This window comes from Numenius arquata, chromosome W (assembly GCF_964106895.1).
Source record: "Numenius arquata chromosome W, bNumArq3.hap1.1, whole genome shotgun sequence".
Lineage (NCBI taxonomy): Eukaryota > Metazoa > Chordata > Aves > Charadriiformes > Scolopacidae > Numenius > Numenius arquata.
The window spans coordinates 17,518,140-17,534,263 of NC_133615.1; positions in this window are offsets into that span (position 1 = coordinate 17,518,140).

Here is a 16,124-nt window from a genome sequence, read left to right on the forward strand (position 1 = left end):
TCCGAGGGGCTTCTTGCTTGGGGCAATTTCGATAAGATATCGTCACAGAATCAGCTTATACAATCTATTCTTTTCAGGGTTGATTGGTACAATGGCACACGTTAGCAAGACATTAACGGTTTAACATTCGCTCAAGGTAACACATTCTGATGACATTGTGGTTAAGCCTTTCTTGTCAAACAGGGTGTTCCCATGTTTGGTGTTGCCAGATAACATTGTGGACGTGTATCTTCTGGTTAAATAGGAAGTTCTCAAGACTGCTACAATGGGTTCGTTCCTCTTGCTTAACCTGTTTGATCAGCAAATTACCCTTAGTTACTTATTACACCGAACTTCCCCAGCAGCAGCCCAAACCCAAAGGCAACTTCCATCATTGGGAGCAGAGCCCAGAACTACTGCTGCGTGCTCAGAGACCACCAGCTGTCGGCAGCCACCTGCCTATTCGAACCGTGCCACTAATGGAAGCACCTCTTTTTGCAGTCCTCAGGCTGTGGGGCACCCTGAGGGGCCCCTCAAAAGGAGTTCCTCCACAGCTGCCCCCAAATGTCACTGCTCTGAAGTGAGGCTTCCTGCTCCGCCCCAGCCCATCCGTGTCCCATCTCGGAAGTCTGCAAACCTGGCCTCACTCCCCACCCTCGCTGTGCCCAAAGCTGCAGCAGCCCCAGCCATGGAGCTCCCAGGTATTGTAAAGTTTCTGGAACTGTTAACCTGCTTCTCTTTAGAGAGCAGGATGTCACTCACCCTATAGATCCAGTGGGATCTCTCATTATGAACCTTTCTGACATTAAGATGCTCTTAAGCCATTAAAGAACAGGTTTAGCCTGAATGGAAAATGCTCAGCTTCCTCTTGTCCTGATGAAGGAGGTTTCATTCATTACTGAATATTATTCTTCCTCTTTGGGCAGTCTTTCAAGGGTTTATTTTAGGTGACTGAGCTGTAAGAAGACATGTGGTTTTGCATTTTTGTGAGTGGACAATGCGGCACGGAGTTTGGGCTTAAGTGAAACATGCAGGAATTTAAGGTCCCACTGTGTGACAGGTAAGTGCTATATTATTGCAAGCAGCTTCACTAGGGCTGTGGTTGCACATAGGGCTGAGGTAGTAGTTGTGTGTAGCAGTTCTGAGTTAGTGTTCTGGAATATGAGTTAATTGGCAAATATAAATTAGAATAGAGTTTTTGCAAAAAGATTCCTGTCTTTCCTCCACATAAGTGTCCCGGTTTGAAGTAAAACCGAACCAATTTTCTGTTCTGTAACTTTACATCCTAGCTAGGCCTCCTCTAACTCTCTGAAATTAACGGCATATTGTGGAGAAAACTGCTCGTTCTCAGAGTGATAAGACCAATGTTTGTGCTCCATGCCAAGGAATGGTATGCAGGGAGGCCCTTGCTTATACTTATTGCTATAACAACCAAGGTCAGCCAATTTTGTTATTTGCCCCCTTAGAGGGTCGGAAACGGAAAAAACGTAGAGGGGTCACATCGGTGGGGAGGAGTGGACAGGACAGGTGATCCAAACCTGACCAACTGGGGTATTCCATCCCATCTGCCCCATGCTCAGTATAAAGGCTGAGGGATCAAAGGGTCAGCCCCTTCCTGCGATGGCCGACGTCCAGAGAGGACTCTGTCTGTTCATCTGCCTTTGATCCCGATCCGTGCGTTCCTGACTCCAGAGCTGGAATCCAGTTCCCATTCGTCACTGAGTCCAGTCTGGGACTTCCCCAGTGCCTGCCGGTGATGTGACTGTCATCCTGGGAGCTTGATACGGTTTTGTATATATTGTATCTATTTCATTATTTTCTTCTTTATTTTTATTTTAATATTAATTTTTCATTAAAGTAGTTTAGTTCATTCTAAACTTCTGAATCTCCTTATCTCTTTCTCCTCCTCTCTCCTCTTTTTGGGGGGGGGAAGGGGGGGGAAGGGCCATCTGCCGGTCCGGTTTTGGTAAATTCAGCCGAAACCACGACAATAAGGAATACTGCATTATGAAAGGCTCTAGTTCTAACAAAAAATAGAATAAAGAAAAAAACCACAAAATCCAACATGCAAAAGGTCAAAATGCACAGAAGCATGTTAAGATTATTTTCTTTGGAAATCACTATAGAAGAAGCATCATTTTAAAACAAAATCATTGCTGTTACAGTTCTTTTTTCTAACCAGCCAAGGGTGCTGTATGGTGGCTGCAAGACTTAATTTAGTTATGAAGATAATCACAATGATAGCCATAAATTTTCTTTGACAGATGCTGTAAATATTTTACATGGCTCTGAAAACACAACTGGTTTTATGGAAACAAATAAGAAGTATCTCACAGTATCACTAACAATATTGATTACATTTCAGTAATACTCTCCAAATGAGATTGCCTTTAGGATTGTGTGAATGAAAGTTTCTAGTTGGACACTAATAGATGGACAGGGAAACCTCTGTATATCTGCATCTTAGGTGCTTATGTACATTGATTTGTGGGGCAAATAAACAATATTCTAGCCTCAATTTTCCTTTCAGTAGCATGGGATAAAGCTTAACAACATCAATAGTAGCTACGAAGTTTTGTTATTGTCATGGTTTGGCCTCAGACGGCAACAAAGAACCACGTGGCAGCCGCTCGCACAGACTGGAGCCCCCACCGCCACCATGGCCGTGAGGGGAGAAGCAGAAGAAAAAGGCAAAAAAGCAAAAAAACTCATGGGTTGAGACAAAGGCAATTTAACAGAACAGCAAGGGGTGTAGGTGGTTAGGGTCTGGCGACCGGAAGATACCGCGTTGTACGGAAAGAGAGGGCCCCTCTTACGTAAGCGGACGGAAGTGACGTCGCAGACCTAGGCTATATAATGCCACGCCACCTATCAATAAACGCCATTTGCCGTCCACCATATTGGTGTCAGCGTGCTGATGGACCGAGCGGCCTGGGGTTGGTCGCCGTGCCGTTCCTGAACCAGGTCGCCACGCCTGCAACAGGCAACAAGTGGTGCCGAAACCCGGGAAATCGTCGCCTGGATTCGGGTGAACGGCGGCCGGAGCGGCTGGACCAGCCCGGCGGGGAAGGTCGCGGGGGGACGCTCCTGGACCAGGACCAACAAGGAGGATGGAAACCCTTGTGAAGGTCGTATCCCAATTACATAAGCAGTGGGGAATTGATTGTAAGCCCAAGGATTTTACTCTCGCCGTTGCGAGGCTTTTATATCTTGGGGTCATTAATGAGCCGGTGGATATATTCCACCCAGAAATGTGGGATGAATGCACTAAAGCACTAGCTGAGGAGACGATGTCTTCGGGTAGTGGGAAATATCTTAAATCATGGGGGAAAGTCGTGCAAGCTCTGCAGAAAGCCACGCAAGAGCAGGGGACCTGGAGGGCGGCAAGGGACTGTTTGTCGGTCACCACGAGGTCGGGAGCCGGGGCAGCCGCGCGGACTCTGCACCCCCCAGAGGACGGCGATCCCGCTGAGCCTGCGGACTTGTGGGGAGGCGATGCGCCCCCACAGTCCCCGAGTCCCGTCCCGCTCACGGAGGGACAAAATCAAACAAAATCCTTCTGGGGCAAATTAGCCGAGGAAGCCAGGGGTGCCGCGGTGAAATCAGAGTCTGAGGACGCGTGGGCGAGACCACCGCCCTACGCGCCCCAGCACGGCGCCGAACAACAAAGCTGGGGGCGGGGTGAGGATGCCCCCGGCGGGAACAGGCGGGAAGCGCCAAATTCAATAAGCGCGCGCAAACAGGAGGGGGAGGAGAACGAGAAGAAGAGCGGCGAGGGCGGCCGCGGAGAAGAGGGGGGCGTGAACGAGGGGCGGAGAGCCAATCAGAGCGACCGTCTAAAACAATGCCCTTATAGGGCGAACACCCTGCCGAGCGGAGGGTGGGGCGAGCTGAGAGGGACGGAATGGCCCGCCCGCAAGGGAAGTGGGCGGGGCCAGAGCCCAGCAAAAAGGCACTGGAACCCGGAAGTGACCGGTCAGTCGAGTTCCGACTCCGAGTCAGACACTTCCTGGGACGAGTGGCTCGCAATCGATTCAAGCTCAGAGGAGGAGGACATAAGGGCGAACAGACACAAAAGCCGAAATATCCCCATTCCCAATGAAGAGGAACCGCGAAGGGGAAAAACTCCCCTCACGGACTGGAGAAAAATAAAGATCGCATGCGCCGATTGGGCCCCATCGGCTGCACTAGCATTCCCGGTCCGAGTGACGGATGGGGGACAAAGGGTCCACTCCCCTATAAATCCTAAAGATATACAAGCAATTGTTAAAGCAATTGCAGACAAAGGGCATAATTCTGCCATGGTTTCCACCCTCATAGATGGGGTTTTCGGGGGGGACGATATGCTCCCGTTTGACATAAAACAAACTTGCAGACTGATCTTTGACGGGGCAGGGATGATTGTTTTTAAACAAGAATGGGAGGACAACTGCACGAAACAACTAGCCCGAGTAACCGGGGCAGACCATCCACTACACGGCTCCAGCCTACAGAGGCTAATGGGTACAGACCCAACAATGATTACCCCCCACGCACAAGCTCAGGGCTTGCGGGCCCATGAAGTTATGACAACTACTCGTGCGGCCAGAGAAGCTATTCGTGTAGCCTTTAGAGTTGTCGCCAAGCCATCACCGTGGTCTACAATAAAGCAAAATGAAAGTGAGAGCTTTACACAATTTGTAGATCGCCTCCAGGCAGCGGTCGATTCCTCGACCCTGCCCGTGGAAGCAAAAGGCCCGGTTGTCGCAGACTGCCTACGTCAGCAGTGCAATTCGAAAACAAAAGAAATCTTACGATCTCTGCCAGCAGGGTCAAGTATCGCGGACATGATTAAGCATGTCACGAACGAAGAGCATCTAGCCCCAATTCAAGTGGCAGTTAGCACTGCAATAGCCAATGTGATGGCATGTTTTAAATGCGGCCAGGTGGGCCACATGGCGGCAAACTGCCCTCGGTTGGGGGACCCGCCAACGGCACTCCCCCCATGCCAGAATCGATCTAGAGGACCGTGTTGGGCTTGTGGAAAGAAAGGGCATTTCGTTAAGGGATGCAGAACTAAAATTCAGGGAAACGGGAGGGGGAGAGGGCACCTGGGCCGCGCACAGCCTTCTCCCACTTGGGATATGAGGCGGCCCAGCTATACCAGCCCCAGATGGGGCGGGGAGCCTTCGAACTCGTTGCCCCCTCGAGGAGCGACCAACTTTATGGCTCAACCGATAGTCCAACCGAGTCAGCCCTTATCTCAGGAACAGCAAGGACCACCCCTTGGGGGCGGGACCCTAGGGTGGCCCTGGCAATAAGGTGTGACAACCCGCCAGTGGTGTGGGGGATCTGTTCTCTTTATAATACCCCCAGTGACGCCACCATTAAAGTCCCCTTTTTGATTGACAACGGAGCAGATGTTACAGTTCTTCCTGAGACGCACTGGCCCCCATTTTGGAAATTGGAAGATGCCCCCATGGTAGGTGGAGTCGGAGGATTAACACGAGCTCGGAAGAGCGCTCAATTGATAGCGATTACGCTTTACACTGAAAAGGGACCGGAGAAAACCATCAACCTTTTTCCATATGTCATGTCAGGAGTCCCACCCCTGCTGGGAAGGGACGCTCTAGCCCTATTAAATGTCAGGGTGACAAATTTATTCTAAGGGCCACTGCCGTACACCCACTTCCACCGATTAGACTGACATGGAAATCGTCCGACCCAGTGTGGGTCGAGCAGTGGCCCCTGTCAAAGCCTCGAATGGATGCTCTTCTTGAGCTAGTCGACCGCGAGCTACAACGAGGTCACATAGAGCCTTCTACCAGCCCATGGAACACCCCGGTTTTTGTAATACCCAAGCGAACGGGTGAGGGGTTTCGCCTCCTTCATGACCTACGTGAAGTAAACAAGAGAATTCAACCAATGGGTCCTGTCCAAACGCTGTTGCCGATGAACTCTATGATACCAGAAGGACAACCTTGCGCTGTCCTCGATATTAAAGACTGTTTCTTTTCAATACCCCTGCATGAGGAGGATAAGGAACGGTTTGCCTTTTCCATCACGTTCCCAAATAGCCAACGCCCCAACTTGCGTTTCCAGTGGAAAGTGCTGCCCCAAGGAATGGTTAACTCACCCACTATATGCCAAGTCACGGTAGATCGGGCATTAGCACCAGTTCGACGCAGCGACCCGACTGCGACTATCATTCAATATATGGATGATATTTTGATCGCCGCACCATCAGGGAGCCAAGTGGACCAGCTGGTGTCAACAGTTTCAGAAACTTTAAAAACTAACGGGTTTGAAATCGCGAGCGCAAAAATTAAAAGAGGACCATGTGTAAGTTTTTTGGGAGTGAACATCATGGGCTCCTATATAACCCCCCCCCAAATGAAAATCTGTCGGAACATCAAGACACTCCACGATATGCAACAGTTAGTAGGTCCCTGCAATGGCTGCGCAATATCGTTTTGATTCCTCCGGAAATCATGACTCCTCTATACGATCTTTTAAAAGGAAAGAAACCATGGGAACAAAAGACCCTAACGACAGAAGCAATGAACTCTCTTGACTTTATCGAGCAACAGATGTCGTCAAGCTCACTCGCCAGGTGGAACCCAAAAGTACCACTCGATCTGTACGTGCATTTTACGAGAGGCGGGGGAGTAGGGGCACTGGCCCAGGGCCCGCCTGAAAAAGCTCAGCCAATACAATGGATAGTCCTAGGGAAACCATCATGTGCATTTTCCCCAGGAGTCGAGTGCCTCAGTAACCTTATCATGAAGGGCAGAAAACTCGCCCTAAGACATCTGGGTATCGAACCCACCAAAATATACCTACCCTTCCGCAAACAACTCCCAACGCAATCAGTGGCAATGTCAGAGTATCTAGCTATAGCCCTTGTCGGATTTAGTGGAGAAGTCCAGTATGCCACAAAGCCTCCCTGGACTCAAATGCTGACAATTGTCGACATCGACCTTCCACAGAAGGTCATGGATCGGCCCCAGTCAGGACCAACGGTCTTCACAGACGCATCTTCAGCGACCTCGACTGCAGCAGCAGTATGGCAATCGGGAGGAGAATGGCACTGCATTAAAATGACCGATTGTGCACTTTCACTTCAACAGCTGGAAGCAGCGGCCGTAGTACTAGCATGCGGACTGTTCCCAACAGAACATCTCAATATAGTAACTGATTCAATGTTTGTGGCCAAGCTTTGCTTAGCCATGTCAGGGCCTGGCGTGTCAACATCTACAGCAGCCTTAATGCTAGAAGAAGCACTTTTTTCCCGAAAAGGTACCATATCAGTCATCCACGTCAACAGCCACAACCCAATTAAAGGGTTTTTCCAAATCGGTAATGACAAAGCGGACGCCGCAGCAAAAGGATTGTGGACACTAAGAGACGCCCGCCAACTACACGAATCCCTCCACATTGGAGCTAAAGCATTGGCAAAGAGATGTGGAGTTTCAGCCACCGATGCGAAACATATAGCAGCTATGTGTCCCCACTGTCAAAAAGCACCACTGTGGTCTAGTGGAGTCAACCCCAGAGGTCTCAAAGCCTCCGAGGTGTGGCAGACGGATTTTACAGTCTGTCAGCTACTGAAACCTCGAGCATGGCTAGCAGTAACGGTAGACACATATAGCGGGATGATCGTAGCTACACAACACCTTAAAACCAACTCCAAAGCAACCATCCAACATTGGCTGACAGCCATGGCGTGGCTCGGCGTCCCTAATCAGATTAAAACAGACAACAGTCCAAATTTTGTATCTAAATCAGTCCAAGCATTTGCTCTGAAATGGAGTATTACTCTAATACACGGCATCCCGTATAATAGCACGGGACAGGCCATAGTCGAACGAGCAAACCGAACTCTGAAATCTAAGTTAGAGGTGTTAGCAAAAACAGAAGGCTTTACCAACACTGTTCCCTCAGGAGACCAGGCACGCTTGCTAGCGACTGCCTTATTAGCATTAAACCAGTTCCCCAGGGGAGAGGAGAGGAATAGCCCAGCCCAAAAACACTGGGCCACTCGAGCGCTAGAAGAAGGCCCGTCGGTCATAGTTAGAAATGAGCTGGGAGACTGGGAACAAGGGTGGAAATTAGTTCTGACAGGGCGAGGGTATGCCGCGGTCAGAAAAGATGGCAAAATCAAATGGTGTCCACTTAAGTCTATTAAACCGGACCTTCAGTATAAAACTAACGAAAATTGTGAGTTTCTGTTCACAGGACCGGATCATCGGACATCCCCGTAACCTGTATACCCCAGTGGCGAGAGAAGTCCTGCACACTAAACAGGCTCGTGTCGTTTGTCACAAGCCGGCTAGAAAACGTTAACGTTACGTTGGTAGAACACCAACAGCTGCTTTGAGAATGTGTTTACTCTGTTTACTCCCAGTTATCCCTAGTTACCTCAGGTTACACCCCATTATTATCAGTTACCCCCAAGTTTCTACTTGTTTATGATACCTCATATTCTATTTAAGTTTACGATGTATGTTTTCTAAGATTGTTATATGGAGTTAAAACAAGAAAAGTTTTTGGGAATACTGTACTTTGGCGTGCATAGGGAGGGGGGAAATGTAGGTGGTTAGGGTCTGGCGACCGGAAGATACCGCGTTGTACGGAAAGAGAGGGCCCCTCTTACGTAAGCGGACGGAAGTGACGTCGCAGACCTAGGCTATATAATGCCACGCCACCTATCAATAAACGCCATTTGCCGTCCACCATATTGGTGTCAGCGTGCTGATGGACCGAGCGGCCTGGGGTTGGTCGCCGTGCCGTTCCTGAACCAGGTCGCCACGCCTGCAACAGGCAACAAAGGGGAGCAAGAAACAACAACACCACCACTGACAGAGGAATACACAACCATGAGTACAATACCACCACTTGCCAACCGCACCCGGGACGCCCCTGACCGCTCTGCTCCTCTCCTCCGGGCGTGACTTACTCTTCCCCACCCCCCCCCCGACTTCCTGTCCCTCCCCTTCCCTGGCTAGCTCCGGCTACCCCCTGGGCATGGCTCACATGGGATGGAATACCTGTGTCCCTGTTAGGTCCTGGGGAGAGTTAACCCTATCCCCGCCAGACCCAGGACATCATCCACCCCTTATTCCATACCATTCCATGCCATGCCCATATCTTACAGCTTCCAATTAAACACTGTCAGTTTCCCCTGACATATATATATATATGTATATCTCCATACAGGTATAATGTCCTTAGTCTGTGGGCCATCACTCGAAAATGTCCGTTGAGTTCATTTAATCCATGACTTTGAGCTCCATCTGTTAGAACAGTCTCTCAGGGCAGGCAAGATGGTGTGTGTGGGGCTGGACTGTCGCATGCTGTATTTTTGGGGCTTGTGGCTGATGTATCCGGTGCGGCTCATGTCCATGGTCCATGGGTTGAAGATGTCGATCTCAATGAAGTTGCTGGACGCCAGCTGCTGAGGTCAGTTCTGATCCCGTCACTGCTGCACTTTACTCGGTTTTTCATCGGAGTCCATTTGTCATTAGTTTGGGTGATTCTTACTACAGTACAACCAATAGCAGTTACAGAAATGAGATGTACAGTGGCAGGGTCATGTAGCAATTAACATCATACAGTTTCATTCACTGGCTATTCTCGCCCAAAATCAGGTCCCCGTGTGGTACACATCGAACTTCCCCATCCTTCCGCATCACCCACCAAGTGCACCCAGGCCCTTGAGCAAAGGCAATCCCACGGACAGGTTTGCCTTTGCCTGAGGCAGGACTAACCCAGACTGTCTTCCCTAACATATTCTTCATGTGCACTACGGGGACTTTATCTCCCTCCACAGTACGTGGAGGTTTTGACTGGGCAGGGCCAGCTCGGTTGGTAGATCCCCTGGTGTTAACTAGCCAGGTAGCCTTTGCTAAATGTGTATCCCAATGTTTTAAAGTCCCACCACCCATTGCTCTCAGTGCAGTTTTTAACAGTCCATTGTACCGTTCTATCTTCCCAGAGGCTGGTGCATGATAAGGGATGTGATAGACCCATTCAATACCATGCTCTTTGGCCCAGGTGTCAATGAGGCTGTTTCGGAAATGAGTCCCGTTGTCCGACTCAATTCTCTGTGGGGTGCCATGTCGCCACAGGACTTGTTTTTCAAGGCCCAGGATGGTGTTCCGGGCAGTGGCATGGGGCACAGGGTATGTTTCCAGCCATCCAGTGGTGGCTTCCACCATTGTGAGCACATGGCGCTTGCCTTGACGGGTTTGTGGGAGTGTAATATAATCGATCTGCCAGGCCTCCCCATATTTGTATTTCAGCCATCGTCCTCCATACCAAAGAGGCTTTAATCGCTTGGTTTGCTTGATTGCAGCACATGTCTCACATTCATGGATGACCTGTGCAATAGTGTCCATGGTCAAATCCACCCCTCGGTCATGAGCCCATCTATATGTAGCATCTCTTCCTTGATGGCCTGAGAAGTCATGGGCCCATCGAGCTATGAATAATTCACCCTTATGTTGCCAGTCCAGATCCACCTCAGCCACTTCAATCTTAGCAGCTCAATCCACCTGCTGGTTGTTCTGATGTTCCTCAGTGGCCCGGCTCTTGGGTACATGGGCATCTACATGACGTACTTTCACAACCAGATTCTCTACCTGGGCAGCAATATCTTGCCACAATTCAGCAGCCCAGACAGGTTTGCCTCTGCGCTGCCAATTGCTCTGCTTCCACTGCCGTAACCACCCCCGCAAGGCATTTGCCACCATCCATGAATCAGTGTAGAGATAAAGTACCAGACATTTTTCCCGCTCGGCAATGTCCAAAGCCAGCTGAATTGCTTTCACCTCTGCAAACTGGCTTGATTCACCTTGTCCTTCAGTGGCTTCTGCAACTCGTCTTGTAGGACTCCACACAGCAGCCTTCCACTTTCTATGCTTTCCCACATTCCGGCAGGACCCATCAGTGAACAGGGCATATCTCTCCTCATTTTCTGGTAGTTCATTATACGGTGGAGCCTCTTCTGCACGCATCACCTCCTCCTCCGGTGACGTCCCAAAATCCTTGCCTTCTGGCCAGTCCATAATCACCTCTAGAATTCCTGGGCGACTGGGGTTTCCCATTTGAGTTCCCTGCGTGATCAGTGCAATCCACTTAATCCATGTAGCATCCGTTGCATGATGTGTGGCAGGGACCCTTTCTTTGAACATCCAACCCAGCACCGGCAGCCGAGGTGCCAAGAGGAGCTGTGCTTCTGTACCAACCACTGCCGAAGCAGCTCGAACCCCTTCATATGCTGCCAGTATCTCCTTTTTTGTTGGAGTATAGCGGGCTTTGGATCCTCTGTAGGCCCGACTCCAAAACCCTAGGGGTCGACCGCGTGTCTCCCCTGGCGCTTTCTGCCAGAGGCTCCAGGTAGGGCCGTTCTCCCCGGCTGCGGTGTAGAGCACGTTTTTAACATCTTGTCCTGGCCGGACTGGCCCCAGAGCTACTGCATGGACTATTTCCTGTTTAATTTGTTCAAAAGCTTGTCGCTGCTCAGGACCCCATTTAAAATCGTTCTTCTTCTGGGTTACTTGATACAGAGGGCTCACAATCAGACTGTAATCTGGGATATGCATCCTCCAAAAACCCACAATGCCCAGGAAAGCTTGTGCTTCCTTTTTACTAGTTGGTGGAGACATAGCTGCTATTTTGTTGATCACATCCATTGGGATCTGACGGCGTCCATCTTGCCATTTTACTCCTAAAAACTGGATCTCCTGTGCAGGTCCCTTGACCTTACTTCATCTTATGGCAAAACCAGCTTTCAGAAGGATGTGAATTATTTTATTCCCCTTCTCAAAAACTTCTTCTGCTGTGTTGCCCCATACGATGATGTCGTCAATGTACTGCAGATGTTCCAGAGCTTCACCCTGTTCTAGTGCAGTCTGGATCAGTCCATGGCAAATGGTGGGGCTATGTTTCCACCCCTGGGGCAGTCGGTTCCAGGTGTACTGGACACCTCTCCAAGTGAAAGCGAACTGTGATCTGCACTCTGCTGCCAGAGGGATTGAGAAAAATGCATTAGCGATATCAATGGTGGCATACCACTTGGCTGCCTTGGACTCCAGCTCGTATTGAAGTTCTAACATGTCCGGCACGGCAGCACTCAGCGGTGGCATGACTTCATTCAGGCCACGATAGTCCACGGTTAGCCTCCACTCTCCATTAGATTTCTGCACCGGCCATATGGGACTGTTAAAGGGCGAGCGAGTCTTGCTGATCACTCCTTGAATCTCTAGTTGACGAATCAGCTTATGGATGGGGATCAGAGAACCTCGGTTAGTGCGATACTGCCGCCGATGAACTGTTGTGGTAGCGATTGGCACCTGTTGTTCTTCGACCCTCAACAACCCCACAGCAGAAGGATCCTCTGAGAGACCAGGCAAGGTAGACAACTCTTTAACTTCTTCCGCCTCCAAGGCAGCTATGCCAAAAGCCCACCGGTACCCTTTTGGGTCCTTCAAATACCCTCTCCTGAGGTAATCTATACCAAGGATGCATGGAGCCTCTGGGCCAGTCACAATGGGATGCTTTTGCCACTCATTCCCAGTTAGGCTCACTTCAGCCTCCAGTACAGTCAACTCTTGGGATCCCCCTGTCACTCCAGAAATACAAATGGGTTCTGTCCCTCTATAGCTTGATGGTATGAGGGTACACTGTGCGCCTGTGTCCACTAAAGCTCTATACTCCTGTGGGTCTGATGTGCCAGGCCATCGAATCCACACCATCCAATAAACCCGGTTGTCCCTTTCCCCCACCTGGCTGGAGGCAGGGCCCCTCTAATACTGGTCATAGTATCTGTTACTCGCTTCTTGCAGAAATGATTTGGAAGTTCCTTCAAGGGGATCAGAAGTAGGCTCAGGCCTTCTATTCTGTCTGGGGAACTGCACATTGGAAACCGGGGCAGCACTTTTCCTGGGGAGATCCCCTTTTGTGGTTGTTCTTCCTTGCAATTCCTGTACCCGTGCCCGTAGGATTGAAGTAGGTTGTCCATCCCTCTTCCTCATGTCCTCTCCGTGGTCACGCAGGCAGAACCACGGGGTGCTTCGTGGGGTGTACCCCCTGTATTCTCTATCTGAGTGGAGAAACGTCTGCTCCTAACAGCTGAGATACCGGCTCATACAGGTGGGGAAGACATATTCTCTTCAAGTTGCTGGACCTTCCGGGACAGTTTCTCCACAGCTGAGATGAGGGGAGAAGAGAGATTTTCTTCATATTGCCGAAGTCAGGCAGCCACCTCATCCACCGTTGGTCCCTCTTCGCCTTTCCATTCCATCACTGCCAATGAGTTGGCATATGACGATGGGGCGCCCCGTACAAACTTCCACCACATGGACCTTGTGCATTGGATCTCATCAGGATCTGTGGGTAACTGTGCGTTGTCCAGGTCATAATAAATCATCTCCCACACGGCTAATTCTCTCAGGTACTGGATAACTCTTTCCATGGTGGGCCACTTGCTCGGACGACATACATCATCTTCACTGAAGGGGTACCTTTCCCTCACGCCTGACAGGAGTCGCCTCCAGAGGCTGAGGGCTTGTGTCTTTTTCCCAATTGCCTTGTCAATGCCCCCCTCTCTAGACAGAGATCCCAGCTGCCTGGCTTCCCTACCCTCCAATTCCAAGCTACTGGCTCTGTTATCCCAGCACCGGAGCAGCCAAGTGACAATGTGCTCACCTGGAAGTCGGCTGAAATCTTTTCGCATGTCCTGCAGCTCACTCAGGGACAGGGATCAAGTAATTATCTCTGGTTCTGCCTCTTCCTCTTGTTCTCGTGATGACCCTGGATCATCGTCATCCTTCACTGAGCGAACTGATTTCTTGGTGTATCTCTTCTTCTGGATAGGGGCAACTGATACGGGCACAGGTTGGTTTTCTGGTTCAGTTGCAGCGCCTGCCACTGGGGTTAGAGTAGCCGCAGTGCCTGCCACTGGGGTTGGAGTAGCCGCAGTGCCTGCTGCAGGGGTTGGAGTAGCCACCGCGCCTGCTGCAGGGGTTGGAGTAGCCGCAGTGTCTGTCGGCCTGGTTTCCATCTCTTCCTCCTGAGGATGCTGGGCAACATTGAGCAATGCTTGGTAGATACTGGCCAGGGCGCAGCACAATGCCGTGAGTTGTGCCTCTCTGGAATAGCCACAGCATTTTCCTTTCAAGTATTCTATCACTTTATCAGGGTCCTGTAATTGTTCGGTGGTGAAATCCCAGACCATTGGAGGTGAAAAACTCTCTAGATACCTGCCCATGTTCTCCCACATGCCATGCCACCCATGACTCTCCAGCCTCGAGGCAGATCTCTGGGTGGTAGTCTTAAATAGTTGCTTAACCCTAAACAAAAACTGAAAAACATTCAGGAGACCTAGCAATAGGACCAAGCTGGTTTGCGTGTCCCAAGAGTATTCAAAATTCTCAAAAACTGGCATACCTAGCACGAAGGAGAAAAGGGAGGTGAAAGAGCTGGGGAAAGTATCCCTCCCTGCTTCCCCCATAGACTCAGTGTGTTTATTAATAAATTCCCCGAAGTATGGGCAGGAAAACAGTGCCGAATAAATGCCCCAACATAACCATCTGAACAGCGATGCTATCATATCATAAGTTCATATCACAAGTCGATATCACACAGGACAGCAAAATTATAATCCTGATCCCTCTCCCAGAGGTGATAAACATCATCACGGGGAGTACATAGAGCATGGAAGAATTTACATAACACAGCCATGAAAACAAACAAAGCAACATTGTGCCCAGCAAATAATACAATAAATACAGATAACAAATTCCTTTTAACACGCTCTGGTCAGATCTGTCATTATCTCAACCCTCCGAGTGCCCCACGTTGGGCGCCAAAAAGGACTGTCGTGGTTTGGCCTCAGATGGCAACAAAGAACCACGTGGCAGCCGCTCGCGCAGACTGGAGCCCCCACCGCCACCACGGCCGTGAGGGGAGAAGCAGAAGAAAAAGGCAAAAACACTCGTGGGTTGAGACAAAGGCAATTTAACAGAACAGCAAGGGGAGCAAGAAACAACAACAACACTGACAGAGAAATATACAACCACGAGTACGATACCACCGCTTGCTGACCGCACCCGGGACGCCCCCGACCCCTCTGCTCCCCTGGGGGGTGACTTCCTCTTCCCCCCCGACTTCCTGTCCCTCCCCTTCCCCGGCTAGCTCCAGCTACCCCCTGGGCATGGCTCACATGGGATGGAATACCTGTGTCCCTGCTAGGTCCTGGGGAGAATTAACCCTATCCCCGCCAGACCCAGGACAGTTATGAATTATTCCTTTCACTGTTCTCCTGGGTTGTAATGCTGCTCTGGGGACTGCATTTTCTTGAGATAAATCCCTCAGAGCTGTATGCCACAATGGATATATATGGAGAAGAAAATAGCTGTGAATCACAATAGAGAATTATCCCAGGCTAAAATCATAAGTGATATTAAGCAGCAGTAAAAGTTAGAGATAAGTAAATCAGTGTGAATAAAGTGCACGAGTAAAATGTTGTCAGCAGAGGAAAGGAGGTAAAAGTTTGATACTTATTCAGAACAAGAAAAACCAGGTGTAGTTGGCCTCTGATACACTTTTGTGTTGGTTGTTTTCCCCCTTATTCCTTCAATGAAAACAATACACCCTTATTTTAGCCTGTTTTGATTCACATCAGTTAATGGGCATTTGTTCTAACTTTAAGTTCATTATGTGTGATTGGTCTTGAATTTGAACAAGGACTGCAAGGGTTGAGTATCGCATTTCTTTATATATACAAAAATTGCCTGAAGAACTGCCAAGGCTTTGCTGTTAGGAAGTGGTTGGGACAAGGCTGATGTTTTCTGGTCTGGACTGATGTGGTGATACCAGGAAGCTCTGGTATCTCAGGTGTTCCTCTACTATCCAGGTTTTGACCTGGGGTATGGTCAGAACAAGAGGTTTGGTTTATTGTGCTCCAGGCTTTGTGAATAAGTACCTGCATACCTTTATTATTCTTTTTCCTGGTACATCCTTTTCTTTGACTACATCTTCACCCAAATAGACAACCTACCTCTGTTACTCCCTCCACCTCCATTTTCAGTAGTCCCAGTTTTGCTACATCCATAGCTAAATTTGGAATTTCTGATACAGTTACCTAGGTAACCTCATCCTTA